The following is an 18,216-nucleotide window of genomic DNA, read 5'->3' on the forward strand; positions in this document are numbered from 1 at the left end:
AAAATAAAATCTGTCACTACCTCCATTTCTTCCCCATCTATTTGCCAGGAATTGAGAGGGCCAGATGCCATGATCTTGGTTTTCTTTTTTTTTTTTATTGAAAAGTTTTAAAATACAGTTTTCCTTTAGAAAACCCCCCTTCCCCCTCCCTCCTCCCCTCCCTACCTCCCCCCTATCTCCCCCCTCCCCCTCTCCCTCCTCCCTCCCCTGCCTCCCCCCCCTACTTCCCCTCCTCCCCCCCTCCCCCCCGACTTCCCAGAGCAAAATACAAGGTATATATCTAAAAAGCAATCATAAACAATCATATACTAACAATTATAAACTCTAAAATCCATCACTCTCTAGCTTATATAGAGTAAACCAATCCTTAATAATACTAAATATGTATAAAGAACTAAAATAAAAGAAAACTAGCGTCATTCCCATCTATGTTCTTCCACAATTCACTATTACCTAAACATATTCTCATTTACACATCACAAGCACCTATCCCTATTAACCTCTCTAGCCAAAATAGGCTATAATAGATAGTTCTTACACAAATTAACCCGCATTAACCCACAAAACTTTCTTCCTCTTCCTCTGTAGTAAATTGTCCATTAATTCCAAATTGAAGATTCTGTTACCATACATATCATCCCAAAACTCTTAAAAACACAACTACCACTTGACTGTAAGTATATTGTGGAAGTTCCATAGATTTCTACTGGTCTTATTTTTTTATCTTTTTTGAGCGTTTTAAGGCAGCACGCGTCACCCTCTGTTCTCTAGGATCATCCAAAAGAGTTGCAGCTTGATCTCCTCCTGTACCATTCTCGTCTATCTGTCCATCTTCATCCTCTTGATGTTCTCCTTCTCCAGATCTTGGTTTTCTTAATGTTAAGTTTCAACCCACGTTTTGCACTCTCCTTCCTCACCCGCAACAAGAGGCTCTTTAGTTCTTCTTCACTTTCTGCCATTAGAGTGGTATCATCTGCGTATCTTAGGTTGTTGATATTTTTTCTGGCAATCTTAATTCCAACTTTGATTCATCTAGCCCTGCCTTTCTCATGATGTGCTATGCATATAAGTTAAATAGGCAGGGTGACAGTATACAGCCTTGCCGGACTCCTTTCCCAATTTTGAACCAATCAGTGGTTCCATGTCCAGTTCTCACTGTTGCTTCTTGACCTGCATATAGGTTTCTCAAGAGATAAATAAGATGGTCTGGTACTCCCATCTCTTTAAGGACTTGCCACAGTTTGTTATGATCCACACAATCAAAGGCTTTAGCATAGTCAATGAAGCAGAAGTAGATGTTTTTCTGGAACTCTCTAGCTTTCTCCATGATCCAGCGTATGTTGGCAATTTGATCTCTAGTTCCTCTACCTCTTTGAAATCCTCCCTGTACTTCTGGTAGTTCTCGATCCACATACTGCTGAAGTCTAGCTTGTAGGATTTTAAGCATGACTTTGCTAGCATGAGAAATGAGTGCAATGGTGCGATAGTTTGAACATTCTTTGGCACTGCCTTTCTTTGGAATTGGAATGTAAACTGATCTTTTCCAATCCTGTGGCCACTGTTGAGTTTTCCAAATTTGCTGGCAAATTGAGTGTAGCACTTTTACTGCATCATCTTTTAAGATTTTAAATAGCTCAGCTGGAATACTGTCACCTCCACTAGCTTTGTTGTTGCTCAGCTTTTCTAAGGCCCACTTCACTTCACATTCTAGGATGTCTGGCTCGAGGTCAGTGACCACCTCATTGTGATTATCTGGGACATTAAGCTCATTCTTGTATAGTTCTTCTGTGTAATTTTGCCACCTCTTCTTAATCTCTTCTGCCTCTGTTAGGTCCCTGCCATTTTGGTCCTTTATCATGCCCATTTTTGCATGAAACGTTCCCTTCATCTCTCCAATTTTCTTGAAAAGATCTCTAGTCCTCCCTATTCTATTGTTTTCTTCTATTTCTTTGCACTGTTCATTTAAGAAGGCATTCTTATCTCTTCTAGCTATTCTCTGGAATTCTGCATTCAATTGGGCGTATCTTTCTTTTTCTCCCTTGCCTTTCGATTCCCTCCTTTCCTCAGCTATTTGCAAAGCTTCCTCAGACAGCCATTTTGCTTTCTTGCATTTCTTTTTCTTTGGGATGGTTTTGGTTGCTACCTGTTGTACAATGTCGCGAACCTCTGTCCATAGTTCTTCAGGCACTCTGTCTATCAGATCTAATTCCTTAAATCTATTTGTCACCCCTACTGTATATTCGACAGGGATATGATTTAATTCATACCTGAGTGGCCTAGTGCTTTTCCCTACTTTCTTCAGTTTAAGCCTAAACTTTGCAACGAGAAGCTCATGGTCTGAGCCACAGTCAGCTCCTGGTCTTGTTTTTACTGACTGTATAGAGCTTCTCCATCTTTGGCTGCAGAGCATATAGTCAATCTGATTTCTGTGTTGACCGTCTGGTGATGTCCATGTGTAGAGCCGTCTCTTGGGTTGTTGGAAAAGAGTGTTTGCTATGACCATCGTATTCTCTTGACAAAATTCTATCAGCCTGTGCCCTGCTTCATTTTGTACTCCAAGGCCAAACTTGCCTGTTATTCTTGCCTGTTTTGGCTTCCTACTTTAGCATTCCAATCCCCCATGATGATAAGGACATCATTTTTTGGTGTTAGTTCTATAAGGTGCTGTAGGGCTTCATAGAACCGGTCAATTTCATCCTCTTCAGCACTGGTGGTTGGGGCATAGACTTGGACTACTGTGATATTGAATTGTTTGCCTTGGATTCGAACTGAGATCATTCTGTCATTTTGAGGATTGTATCCCAGTATTGCTTTTCCTACTCTTTTATTGACTATGAAGGCTACTCCATTTCTTCTGAGGGATTCTTGCCCGCAGTAGTATACCTGATGGTCATCTGAATTAAATTCACCCATTCCTGTCCATTTTAGTTCGCTGATGCCTAAGATGTCGATGTTCAGTCTTGTCATCTCTTGTTTGACCACGTCCAGCTTTCCTTGATTCATGGATCTTACATTCCAGGTTCCTATGGAGAAAAAATCTTTACAGCATCGGACTTTCCTTTCACCACCAGACACATCCACAGCTGAGCGTCCTTTCGGCTTTGGCCCAGTCGCTTCATTCTTTCTGGCGCTACTAGTACTAGCCCTCTGCTAGTACTAATAGTGTATCAAGTAGTTAATGCTACCGTGTATTTATGGAAAAGCTGCCTTCCATAAGTATATTAACCTGACTGATGTTGATAGACTGCAAGGATGAACACTGATTATATATATATTCTTAAAGAATCAATAATTATTAAATCATTAAATGAAAATTCAGTAACAGAATCCAGAAAACATAATAATATCTTATATGCATAAGAGGTATGGACTTGTATGGTATGGACTTGTATAATGTATATGTTTTGGCTAAATACGTAATTCTACAAATCAAAGAAGGAAATGGGATAATCTCTCTCTCTCTCTCTCTCTCTCTCTCTCTCTCTCTCTCTCACACACACACACACACACACACACAGAGAGAGAGAGAGAGAGAGAGAGAGAGAGAGAGAGAGAGAGAGAGAGAGTAAGTATGATGCCACCAGATGTGGGATTCCAAAATTGAGGTGATAAATAGACACCAGCAATGAGCTAGAATATTCTGTAGCTTGGTATTGCTGTTTACAGGTTTTCATAAATAGTTTAAAGGTTTATAGAGTCAGAATAGTAAACCTTTGGAGAAATAATGTTTCAGAGAGTGGATGCTGTGACACAAAATCCTTCTTAGGTCACTTCAGATGACTTTGCTTAATGAAAGTGCCAGCCCTGCCACAGGCTGATCACTTAGGGAAGTAAAACTCTCAACTCCATTTGAAGTGAAAAGGCACTTTTACTAAGAGATCCTGATTGCAGGAGAGTCAAGCAGAATCTAAACTTCACACACACTAATACAGAACTAAACCCTTGTTTTCCCCAAGCCATCTCCCACATGGTCCGTCCTTGCATAACCAATCCAGGACTGCCTAGATATTATGAGAAACTCTGAGGTATTTGAGATGGTGAAATTCAATGCTCAGGGCAAACAGTGTTGAAGTTGCCAGCACCAGCTTGAATTGGATACCAACTGCCTCTGTTCTACCTCAACTGTCAATCCCCCCTCCTAATTTCCCACCATAAAAGTAGACAGAAAATTGACCATTTCTTCCCCCCTTCCTCTCCTGTTCATGACTGAACCCGAGCAAGGTGCCAAGCCGAAGCTGGTGGCTCTGACATGCTGCCCCCTTTGACAGCGATGTTAGTCCTGCAGAACAAATGGAAAGACAAAACATAAAAGAGAAACAAGATATAAATACAGTTAGAGTGAGGTACTGTTTTGGTTTATCTGAATATTGGTTGTGAGACTATTTGAGAAGTTTGGTTGCTTTTATGTGTTTAAGGTCTACCCATTCAGTTTCTGAATGAGGGAAGTCCTTCCATGCTACCAAATACTGGGGTTTTTCTCAGTGTCTATGGGAGTCTAACATGTTCTTAACTTCAAAGTGTTGTTCCCCCTCAATCATGAGTGGTTTGGGTGATGATGGTGAAATTGGGCCCAGTGGGGATTGAGTTTCTGGTTTCAGTAGGCTACAATGGAAAATTGGGTGTACTTGGCTTAATAACTTCTAGTAAGGACAAAAGTTCCACATGGTGAATTGTCAGCTTTCAGTTTGGCATGTAAAATAAAATACAATTTTGGGTCATATGTCTATGATGTTAATTGAGAATGTTGAGGGTGGTATCTATTATTTTGTCCTGGCATCGGCAACATTTCATATCCCTGTAAATTAATCTATGGTGCCAGTGGAACAGTGAAAGTCCTTTCTCCATGGCAACTACCATTTTCTTGCCCTAAATGTCTTTTTTTTTGTATTATCAAAACATAATAGAATTTGACAGGGCAATGGAATAAGGCATTTGAGCTCAGCTGCAACATACATCTGCAGTTAAATAAGTTTAAACAAGAAAAAGAGAAAGACGCTAATGTTCTGTCAAATTACTTAAATGTTTATGCTCTCTTTAAATCCCCTCCCCCAAATTAGCCTTTCTAAATTTGATTTCTGTGAGTAGTGGGATTCAGCAATACTCTGCTCAGTTTGCTAAAACACTTCCATAGCTCATGGCCATTAAGGTGCCTCCCTCTCCATATGGGTAGGCAGAAAAAAGCGTTTTGAGATCAAGGAGATCCTTGACTCTCAATACCACAAAGGGAAGTTGCAGTATTTAGTCTTATGGAGGGGGTTTCTTTGGTAGAGGCAGAGTGGGTGGCAGGGAGGAACATCCATGCCCCTAGGCTTATTTAGAGGTTCCATGCCAGATCAACTCAGATAAGATGTTAGTGTGAAAAGAATGTAGTATAGAAATAATGCTGTATTTGTTTCTTTGTAAGATTAATCTTCTTTCTGGATGGTTGGCATGTCCTTGTTGACTCGCTATGCAGCTCTGCTCGCAACCAAACAACAGTAATGGGAAGGGGGAGAGAAGGCATTGGAATGTAAGGGAGGGTGGGAACTCTGGAATGCAAGTGCACTGCCTGGAAGTATGAGACAGACCCAAACCCCAAGGTCATCAACTTGTAACATCCAAGACAGACAGGTCATTTCCAAAATAAAACAAGTGCAATTGATTGGTGACAATTGACAATGGGAGGTCAAGGGAACAAAGGAAAAGTTTCCCTATGCTGTTTTTATGCAAAAATGTCAGAATTGGCTTTTCTACTTCTGTATCCATTGTAAGGACGCGCCTCAAGACCTCTTCCCAAGAAAACAGAACTCTTGGAACAGATTCATCCCAAAAGGAACTTTTATTAAGAGTAGTTGACAGCAGGCATAGAAGGCAAGATCTGAGGGTTTCCTGCTCAAATCACTAGGTTAAAGGAACAAAAAGCAAACCCCACCCCAACAGTTCATCCAGTCAGTTCAAACAGGCCAATCTCCAGATGTTAAGTCCGCTGTGGGAAAGGGGCTGATAAGACTTCGTTCCCAAGGTTGTGAAAATGTTGGGTCTTCACATCTTCTCTTCTGCAGGGAGAGATAAGCCTGATATCAAGAGGCACATTCCTTTCTCACCCCAGATTGGCATCAAGGGGAGTTCAAAGAGCAAGCAGATAGAGGAAGCGGAGAGGATACATTGTAGCAGCTAAGCAAAAAGGCAATACACATACAATTCCCCAAAAGCCTCCCCCTCCCCCAAGGACCAATAGAAAGGAGAAGGAAAGGAAAGGAAAACAAAAGAAATGGGTTCTGACACCCATATGGCTTTTCAGTAAGCTTATACTCTTGGACAAAAAATGTCTCAGGAGTTTCTTTTGCTGTTTAATGCAGTGGGACAATTGAGTCTTTTGGCTTTCTAAACAGCTGTTAAAACCTGTTTTCCCACCAAATGCTAGGGGCAGGATTTTAAGGAAGCCCAATATTTTTAGGTATTTGTTTGGATTTTTTTTATCCTATCTACCGGTATATTATTTTTGTAAATAACTTTAAGGCTCTGAGCATACCTAATTCTCCTACATCCTCCTATTTTCCCCACAACAACAACCCTGTGAGATGAGATGGACTGTTATGTGATTTTGGGAATTGTTATGTGGTATCCTGGTTCTTACCTATTTTTTCTTTGAAAATATTATTTTAATGGGTTTTTATATTTGTATGTGTTGTTCATTGCTCAGTGTTATGTACTGAAGATGAACAGCTATATAAATGACAGGCTACATGAGAAAGAACCTTCTGGAAAACAGCCTGCTACAATATGAATAATTATTTTGTAAATATGCATGTATATATTCAGATCCAAATAACTTTATATCATCTGTCTATCGGGAACTTTTGGGATATTCCTTCAAGAGAGAGCTTCTAGCTTCTAGCTTCTATGTCAAAGCATAGGCCCAATCCTATCCTCTTTTGTTTTCTTTTGTTTTGTTTTCTTTCTTTTTTCTCCAATATTCATGTTAGATATCCTTTGTTGTTTCTTTATATCTTTTGCTTGTGATTTTCTATTATTTGGGTCCTCTTGTCTCCTTTCCTACAGAGCTACTTTTCTTTCTGGACCCCTGCCCATGGAAATAAACATTTGAGGTAAATAGTCCTTTCATTTGTACCACAGAAATAAAAAATGCTACTTGTAAATGGAAGGAGGAGAAAATACAATATTTTCTCTTGGATGAGTTCTGAATGCTGAGGATTACTGAGATTTTCTTAAGCTTCCACAATCATAGCAATTTATTGTTTTATTACCAAATTACCAAGTAGCAATCCCTTTTTGTATCAGCTGAAATCCTCTGGGTGAATAATTCAGGACTGCTTTTCATTGGAACAAATTTTATACTCGCCACACTGGATTTTCAACATCACATTTAATGTAGTGTTTTGTGGCAGATGAGCACCACTGATCTGTTTTATATGTGGGAATGTGTCTGTCTGATGCCCATATGCAGCTTCTCTATTTAAAATGTCATCCTAATTCTAAAGGATGTATTTTTTGCTTTCCTACACAACAGTGAGAATGAATCATTCCAGGGAACTAATGAGATTTACACATTGAATTTTTTGACTAGGTAATTGGTGTCACATTCTATAATTGCTTTCTAGACTTAGAAGACATTCATAATACTTTTACATATCACTAGTAAAAATGAGAAAACACTTGACAATAATTAAGTAATTCTATAAAATTCTCTTAATTTTCCCATATGAATGAAGCTTCTCCTGCAAAGACAATGAAAATATTATTATATTTCATAGGGAAATTTCACACAAAACAACAACAAAGATAGTTAAAATAATTCAACCTACCCACTACTGATATTTTTAGAATAGAATAGAGCTAGAAGGGACTTTGGAGGTCTTCTAGTCCATCCCCCTGCTCAAGCAGGAGATATATGCACTACAGTAAATCCTTAAGATTACCTTTGGAAATACACAGACTCAAATATATAGATACAGACATTAATCAGGTCATATTTGTAAATAATACTGTTTTGTATTAAAAAAACAAAAAAACTTTTTGGTTCTTTCCCAATTGCAATATTTTTAAAAGTTAATTGGTAGGACACCAATTATTATTATAAATTATTTGTGTTCCATTGGCTAATTCAGAAACATGATTTGAAATTATCTATTATATGCTTTAAGAAAAACAGAGATCACTGATGCCACACAGTGGCTAAAGAAGTCATAACATATGTCACCATATGTGATATATATAATCTTTTCTGTTAAAGAAAAGACTTCCTGACTCTTTTAATGTAAAGAGCAGGAATAAGCATTTAAAATTAATAATATAGGTATGACTAATTCAATTAAGGTCTCTTATGGTATAGTTATAGTTGGGTATGGTTATGGGTGTGGGTATGGTATGCAATGGAATGGTATGTTATGGTATGGTATGATATGATATGATATCTTGACCACAAACTTTAATTTCATCTTACTATATCAGAATAGTATCCATGAGATCCAACATTATTTGCAAGAATTAACAAAAGGTCCAAATCTTCTATGGTAAATCTGAACGAGAATGGTGGCTGTTGAGTATTTTCTTGGAAAAACAAGTCTTTGTAACAAACACATGCTTCAAGCACAGTGCCAAATAATAAGAGTAATATACATTTTTAAAAAATATTGATTCAGTGTTGATAAAAGATTTAAAGAATTCGTGAAGGATTCAAGGAAGTTGTGAATGTGGAACAGACATTTTTTAGACATGCCAGTGATGGATCTTGGGAAAACATAAACATGGATGGAGAAAAGAAAAACCCTGGAAGAAACTAAAGTGAAAACAGGAAGTAGTGCAAAAAAAAGAAAATATGAGTCTTGTATGAGCAAACACTAATAGATTAATCTCCCACCACAATAACTAGGAGGTGGTTGTAAGGTAAGATGCTGTGAAAGCTTCCTAGAACGTAATTATGAAAAGAATTATAGAATGAGACATAATTATGTGTGAAATTATGTACTGATACAAAATATGAAAAAAGATGCTGGGTGGAATGACGAACTGAAAGAAGCAATGGATGAGAAATTATCATCATCATTTTAGCCATTGTCTATCCACTGCAGGATGAAGGCCTCTTTGTTGCAAAAATGAGAATCAGAGAAAAATATTGTATAATGTGAATAGGGAGAACGAAATAGCTGAAAAAATGCAGTCCAGAGGTTTCCAAACTTTATCTTGGTTTATGGTGCCCTTTAGTGCCTTGGAATCTTTTTCACAGCCTCTACTTCAAGCTAGTAGGTTCTGATCCTGCAGGGCTCCTGTGTGTATGCTGAAAATGAAGTGAGAGAATGCTGAAAGGAGAGTATATGTATGGGGATAATAATGCTTATGTACTAATACATTAATTAATTAAAATAAGGAAGAAAATGGTAAGAGAACACCTATCTGACCTTGACGAATATAAATCACCAGGACCCAACAGATTATATCCCAGAGTTCTGAAGGAGCTGGCAGATGTTATCTCAGAACCATTGCACCATATCTTTCAAAAATCCTGGAGAGCCGGGGAAGTACCTGATGGTTGGAAAAGGGCTGATGTGGTTCCCATCTTCAAGAAAGGGAAAAAAAACAGACCCAGTAAACTACAGACCAAACAGTCTAACATCAATACCCAGGAAAATCCTGGAAAAAATAATCAAAAAACAGATCTGTGAACAACTAGAAGCAAACAAAGGTATAACCAGTAGCCAGCATGGGTTTGTCAAAAACAGATCATGCCAAACCAATCTTATTTCATTCTTTGATAAAGTGATTAAATCAGTAGACAAGTGAAAGGCTGTGGACACAGTATAATTAGACTTCAGTAAGGCATTTGATAAAATAGATCACAACCTACTCCTTGGTAAGCTAGAAAAAGGTGGAATAGACATCACCACCAGATGGATCTGTAGCTGGCTGGCAAACCGTACTCGGTGAGTAGTCCTCAATGGTACTACATCCACATTGAGAGAAGTAAGCAGTGGGGTACCACAAGTACCCAGTACTCTTCAATATCTTCATTAATGACTTAAACAAGTGTATAGAAGGGGAACTCATCAAATTTGCAGATGACACTAAACTGGCAGGAATAGCCAACACCCCAGAAGACAAGCTCAGGATCCAAAAAGATCTTGACAAACTTGAACAATGGGCCCTATCCAACAAAATGAGTTTTAACATGGAGAAAAGCAAAATTTTACATTTAGGCAGGAAAAATCAAAGGTTTAAGTACAGATTAGATGAGACCTGGCTCAAAAACAGCAGCTGTGAGAGGGACCTTGGAGTCCTAGTGGATGATCACTTGACTATCAGCCAGCAATGTGCAGCAGCAGTCAAAAAAGCTAATACAATCCTGGGTTGTATAAACAGAGGCATAGAATCAAGATCTCAAGTATTAGTACCGCTTTATAAACCCTAATAAGACCACACTTGGAATACTGCAACCAATTTTGGTCACTATAGAACAAGAAAGATGTTGAGACCTTGGAAAAAGTACAGAGAAGAGCAACTATAAGGATCAAAGACCTGGAGACTAAAACATACAAAGAACGGCTGCAGGATTTGGGTTTGGTTAGTCTAAAGAAAAGAAGAAACAGTAGCAACATGATAGCAGTATTCCAGTATTTGAGGGGCTGCCACAAAGAAGAGGGTGTCAAACTATTCTCCAAAGCACCAGAGGGCAGGACAAGAAACAATGGTTTGAAAATGACCAAAGAGAGAAGCAACCTGGAATTAAGGAGAACTTCCTGAGAGTGAGGACAATTAACCAGTGGAACAGCTTACCTCCAGAAATCCTGGGCACTCCATCACTGGAGATTTTTAAGAAGAGACTAGACAGACACTTGTCTAAAATGGTATAGGTTCTCCTGCTCAATCAGGGGGCTGGACTAGAAGTCCTCCAAGGTCCCTTCCAGATCTATTCTATTCTATTATTCTATTCTATTCTATTCTATTCTATTCTATTCTATTCTATTCTATTCTATTCTATTCTATTCTATTCTATTCTATTCTATTCTATTCTATTCTATTCTATTCTATTCTATTCTATTCTATTCTATTCTATTCTATTCTATTCTATTCTATTCTCAGTTATGTCAGTGAGTGGATTTGAAATGGTTGTTGTAAATATTAGCCTCAAAGGAAAAATAATGAAAGAAGTCGTAAACACTAGGAGAATACTGAAAAAATGGGAAGGTCGCATTTCTGTAACTGCAGAAATGTTGAATTATAGATTCACTGCACTCTTGTTGATTATAGATTAGATTTCTTTGCAGAGCAGGTGTATGATTTTTTTTGTGTATGAGGATGACATTATTTTATTTTCCCTGTTGCGATGTATCAGCTTACAATAGTTTACAAAAGTTCTTGACCTTTTGTTCTCTATCTTCAAAAAATCATCATTATCTTCCCTGTTTTAAGTATCTGTCTCTTTTTTCATGATTCTTTATTTTTTCCTCTTACATCATTAAGAATTTAAAAATTTCTAAAGAATAAAAACAAGTAAAGTGTTTTTTCAAATGTTTAGTTGAAAAAAGAAATTGAAAAATTGAAAAAAATGAAAAAAGAATTTTAAAATTGAAAAAAGATTTAAAAATTGAAAAGAATTTAAAATTAAAAAGAAATTTAAAAGTTGAAAAAAGATTTAAAAATTGAAAAAATAATTTAATAAATTTAAAAATTTGGCAAAAAGATTTTTTTAAAAAATCTTCAGAAATTTTTAAAAAATAAAGAGTTCTTGGCCCTTTATGAAGTGTTATGCACTTCTTTATGTTGGAAATCTCAGAGTTTTTTCTAGGACATGCTTAGCTCTTAACCCTCTACACCCTTGAAATTTTATTCCTTTCCTCTCTGTCCCCAAGTATTATGTACTTATTATGTACTTACTTTTCCTCCCTGCTTTCTTGCCTTCAGTTGCCTGGCCACTGCTGGGGTTTTCTGGTATGTTGTGCTGATCTGGGTGGCCTGCTGCTCTCAATCGCTGATTGGGCACTCCACTCCTCTGCCACTTAGCTCTGTCTGCACAGCTGCTTCTCAGGGTCCACGGTGCTGCTTTCAGCTGCTGGTCTGCTGCTAATTTAAACTGAAATTTCTGTTCTTAGATGTTAGTCTACTAGAATAATAGAGTAACAGAGTTGAAGGGACCTATGCTACTTTGGCTGTCCAATCTCCTCTCAAAAACCTGCAGTGATAGGGCACCCACACCTCTGAAGTCAAGCCGTTCCAAAGATATGTAAGATATTTAAAAATTAAAAAATATTGTAAAAAATATTGTACTCTCTGATCATTTGTAATCCAGAAAAGAGGCTAGAGTGATAATTGCAGCCCAGGGCAATAAAATTTACTATCAGGGCAATAAAGTTTATGGTTTAGGCAATAAAAGTTTAAAATCTTCCAGTGATAGTTGCAACAACTTTTTAAAATGATCTACATATACAAATATTTGTATTCAATTCATTCATGATTATTTAGTCAATGAAGACTGTAATCCTTATAAATATGCAGAGAGAGAAAAGAAAACAAAGAAAAAAGCCTTGCAAATAGATCTGTGCCTAATTCATTGGTGTGTGTGTGTGTGCGTGAGAACAGATCTGTTTCTAATTCATTTTTCAGTTATGTCTGTGTTAGGTCTGCACTATTAATGGTAAAAAGAACTATGCAGTCAATATTGAAGAAAATCAGTACAGTCTATATATCTCCATGCTAAGATGCTGTGCTGACTATTCAGCAAAAACAAAGGAAACCCTATCCAGAACTCAGCAGAACTCACAGAATAAACTTTGCATCCAAATAAATGCTTGAATTTCAGGTTTTCTCTTCTCGCCAAGTCCAGTTTTTTCCTCCATTCACTTTTTTTCCTGTGGGTGCAATTTTGTGCATGTTTAGGTCTTTTTTTAGGCTTTTAAATATATTATTCAGGAGAGTCCCACTTCTGCCTGCCTGCCTGCCTTTGTCACCATGAATTTTAATCACATGACCATGGGGATGTTGCAATGATTGTGTGAAAAACAGTCATAAGTCACTGTTTTCAGTACTATTGTAACTTCATATGGGCACTAGACAAATGGTTGTAACTTGAGGACTACCTATAATGTGATAGATTCTTTTGACATTTGACTGCTATAAAAGGGAAAGGATGTTGGGATCCTGCACACCAGGCAGAGCAGAAACAGCAGTTTTGCTTTGCAGGGCTGAAACTCTGAATAGCCAGTAAGAAAGCAAAGACTGGCTAAAGGTAGTAAGGTATGCCTTGTTTCTCAGCAGAGACACAGGAGTGTCAGTATGGGAGTCCAGCTGCTTGTTTCATACATGCCTGGAAATTAAGCTGGCCTGCTAAATCCTTCCCCCAATTTCAATCCTCCCTTCACTTTGGCCACAGTATTTTAATCTGGGTGGCAGTTCACACAGTCCCTAATTGGTGGGTTCCCTCACCCTTTTACACCCTCTGGAGCCTTTTGTTTGGAGTTGTTTCCTGTTCCTGTTTCAGGCTTTGTATTTCCTGTGTCACATATTCTAACCTGAGTCTGGGTGTGCCTTTCTGGTGTTCTGATGGTGGTGGGTTAATCCTATTATGTCCCAAAAGTCATATCCTGCTTCCCTGGGACTGTGGCTGATGACTCTTAGATTTTTGGTGTTGACTCTAGGGATCTTTCTTCTTAATCCCAGCTTCGTGACTCCAGTCTTACTGACAAGATTATCTGCATTTCTGCAGACTTAGTTTCTGCTTGGGACAGAGAGACTTGAGGGCAGAGTTGGTTTCTGCTTTTAAAATCCTTTAGGGAAATATATTCTGCCCTCTTAATATTTCCTTCTCTGTGGGGCTGACTTCCCACAGTATATAGGCAAGGGTTATTGTTGTTCTTATGAGTCAGTGTTAATTTTGTTGATTTGTTCATTTGTGTTGATTTAATAACCATATTGCATTACCAATTTTACTATGCCACAGGATGATGGCTTTAAGTTTGGATGGCTTTAAAAAGATTTAGCATAGTTCAATAGAATCATCCACTTGGTGACTATTATGTCATTTGAAGGTGAAGAGAAGCTATACTTTTGCATATCAGCTGTATGAGAGGAAAAATAATTAACAGTTCACCCATTCATATGCTGTTCATAGCTATCCCAGAAGTATCTGTGTTGCCCACTAGACAATGAGCCAGTGGAACTTTTCTTTTGTTGGCTGATGGTAAATAAAGAAATTGGAATTATTTAATTGCAGTCACATTTATTTAAAGTTTCTATACACATTTCCTAGATAATCAGAGCTTTTTTGACACATTTTAGAGAGGGGATTCACAATGAAACTGTCACTGTTTTACTAAAAATAAATACAAGACTTAAAGTGTTGCTCAGTTCTAAAATATACAAACTGGCTTGGTTTTAATGTAAACTTTGAAAACATTTTACAAAAGAAACTTTTTGCAACAATTTAAAAAGTTTATATTTACAAATATTACAAAAATACAAAATGGATGCAAGTCCATAAACCATTGTCTTTTCTGCCAGCATGAACTGGTGCTAGTACCAAAATAGTTACACTGTAACCTTCTTAAATTAGTTTTTAAACTTTTAAGTCATAACCTAGATATTTCTTTAAATCTGCCACAATTGCAGCAAATGCACTCTTATCAGCGTGGCCTTTGGCAAATGCAAACATATGCTTTATTTCTATAATTAGTCAATACTCTATGCTGCCATAATATTACAAAATAAAATAAATGTTATCAAATGAACAATGCATAGCTTCAAAACTTATTCTTGAAACATCAATGCAAACAGAATTGCAAGTTATAATTATGATGCATAAATTAGAAATGTTTCTAAGTTTATTTTCTGTTTCAAGATGAGATGTTAAGTTTCTTTGGGTTCTGAAGACATCCTACTGGTGCAGCACAACCTTATAAACATTTACATAAATCTCATTGTATTCAGTGAAGCTTATTCCTAGGTAATTGTGGTCTTTGATAATTGCTATCAACACACTCTATCAGCACAAGCTGCTCACATTGTTAAATGGAGAGCAATATTCTACATGGTAAATTTTGCTTTTGCTTGATTTCACAAGTGGCATCAGAACTTCAGATGCCTATAACAGAGTGCTCAATCTGAGTTAGCAAATAATAACAAAAATAGTTATTTAAAGTAGATTTATAATCCATCATAGTTTAGGCTTTATTTTTATAAACAAAAAATAGAGTTTTTGTAAACAAAGTAAGAGGTTGTGATAGATAGCATTACATAGAATTATCTGCCTTCTCATTAAAATTCTATGTTTCTGAGGAGTAAGTCTGTAATGGTTATATGCAATCATTTGATACAGGGGTCCTGAGCCATTTGGAACCAGGCAGCAGAAATGCTGGGCATGTGCGTGCACGCATGCACATCCCCTCTTACACGAGCAGCAGGTGAGGATGTGTATTTCATTTGTGCAAACAGCAGGCACATGTGCCTGCAGCTTGCATAAATGGAGCTGTGTGCATGTGTGTGATTGCTGGCCGCTCGGACAGAACCATCCCCTCCCCCCGCTGGTCTGCAAAAATGGAAAGATTGGGTAACTCTGGTTTGATATACAGATAACTGTACAAATTGCCTGGATGAAATGTCTAGGTTGGCTCAGGAATTCTGGGAGTTGAAGTCCACGAGTCATAAAAAGGTTGCCTACCCCTGATCTAGTATTTTGAACAAACCAATTCAACTTTAATATACCTTATGTAGCATTTTTATTGAACAGGTTTGGCATTCTGACCCTAAATGAGAATAGTACTGAATTGGCCTGTAACATCAAAGCATTGTAGTTGATGCTATCTCACTTTAGCATTAAAAAACATAATCAACCTTTGAATCAAACAGTAAAATAGCTCTTGTAATCTTAGGGAAAGTGATCTTAAACAGCACTTAGGCCTTGCATACCAATGGCGTGATTTTTTTAAAAAATGCTACATTTATCTTTCTCTCTCTCCAACACATTCTCTTTCACTGGCTTTTTGACAACCTACTATTTATTGTAAATGTTCTCACTGTTTATTGTGAGCATTGTAAGAAATAATCCTCCCCAATTTTCACTTTTCCTAGATTCCTACAAGAATTAACTTCTGTTTGAAGCCAGCTTCCCCAGGAGCTACCTTTCTTAAGTGACTACCTACTTAAAGCAGTTACTGGACTTAGTCTGAACTTGACAATACATTTCATCTCAAAATAGTTTCAAATCTTTCTTCCTAAATTCTGCTTCAATTAGTTAAGATACAATTGCTGCACATTAATATGTTCCTATCCATTTGTTTGTTACACTTCCATCATGCCTTTCATTTAGGAGCTCAAAGCATTGTACTCAGTACTTTCAGAGAGTTGGACTGAAAGAAACTGATCAACCCAAAGTTAACCATTGAGCTACCATAACCAAAGAATAATTAGAAATTTGGTCTCCCTGGTCTTAATCCAACACTTTAATCACTCTATCACTCTGCTTTTCCAATACTATTTCACTCAATTATTGTTCTCCTAACTAACCGATTGCAAATTAATTGTGATAGTTTATCATGACATCCTGGCTCACCTATGCAAATAAGCTCAACTAAATACTTTGCCCATGTGGCAAATCTTAAAATTGAGCAAGCACCCTATTCTCGTATCTTTTTCTATACACATGCTAACCATTCTTTTATTTTTTTCCCATACTGGAGGATTTTAAATCTGAAAAAATACTGTTTTTATCAATCTGTTATAAAGGAAAAAATAATTAAATTTTGGAAGTATGTAATAATTTGCTCAATAAAGTTAATGTTCTCACTGCTAAATTATGAGCATTGTAAGAAATAATCTTCCACTTTTCCTAGATTCCTACAAGAATTTACTTCTGTTTGAGGCCACCTTCCCCAGGCTCTTCCTTTCTCTACTAGTGGCTACCTACTTAAATCAGTTACTGCACTTAGTCTGAATATGACAATACATTTCATCTCAAAATTGTTTCAAAATCTTTCTTCCTAAATTCTGCTTTAATTAGTTCTCCAGTTTGATGAACTGCAACCTGATTCAAATAATTCATTTTAGAGCAGGTTACACATGGCAAACTGATGTGGTGTATCTTGGGAAAAGGTTATATTTGGATGACTTAAAAATTCCTATTGTAGTTTGATTCATCAGCATGCTTTTGCTTTTGGTCTTCTGACAAAAAACTTCAAGCAACTTCAAGTAAAATGCAGCTTTTCTCTCCTTTCATTTAGTCAAAATATTTGCTCTGATTTCTTCTGCACCCCATCTACTATAGACTCCTTTCCTAGTATTGTAAGCATTTTTAGTAAAATCTAAACAGAAAGTAACTGAACGATATAAATCAGAGACTTTCCCCATTCCATGTTTATAAGATGTATAAAGAATGCATACATATGCCTATCTTGTTTTTTTCAGTTTTCATAAATATTCAGGTAGATGAATGTTGTCCATACAAAGCTTCACTGAAATATTATTGTACAGTTTATTCATGAATCAACAGCATTTGTTGCATGCTTAATAGTTACTTCGCTATGAACGTGAAATTAATTTTGTTTTGTGTATCAGAGCATTGCTAGGTTTCTCAACTATCTAGCTGTAATAATAGAATGAAACAACTATAATCACTGGCCATATTAATTGCCAAATATCATAGAAAAAGCTGGATACCTAACATTTTTTCTTAAAAGAAGGGTTTTTTAAATTGTATTTCTGCTGTCCTTTCTATGTGTGTTTTTCATTCCAAATACCAATGCTAATAGTTATGGTGGCACTATAGCTCTCATATCTGTTCATTGAATATGGCTTCCAATGAGAGAAGTAAGCAGTGGGGTATCACAAGGTTCCGTCTTAGGCCCAATACTCTTCAATACTCATCTTCATTAATGACTTAGATGAGGGAACAGAAGGGGAACTCATCAAATTTGCAGATGACACCAAGCTGGCAGGAATAGCCAACACCCTAGATGATAGGCTCAAGATCCATAAAGATCTTGACAAACTTGAACAATGGGCCCTATCCAACAAAATGAGTTTTAATGTGGAGAATAGCAAGGCTTTACATTTAGGCAGGAAAAATCAAAGGTTTAAGTACAGATTAGGTGAGACCTGGCTCAAAAACAGTATCTGTGAGAGGGACCTTGGAGTCCTAGTGGACGATCACTTGACTATGAGCCAGCAGTGTGCAGCAGCAGCCAAAAAAGCTAATAGAATCCTGGGTTGTATAGAGGCATAGAATCAAGATCA

Source organism: Vipera ursinii (genome assembly GCF_947247035.1).
Source record: "Vipera ursinii genome assembly, chromosome: 4".
Lineage (NCBI taxonomy): Eukaryota > Metazoa > Chordata > Lepidosauria > Squamata > Viperidae > Vipera > Vipera ursinii.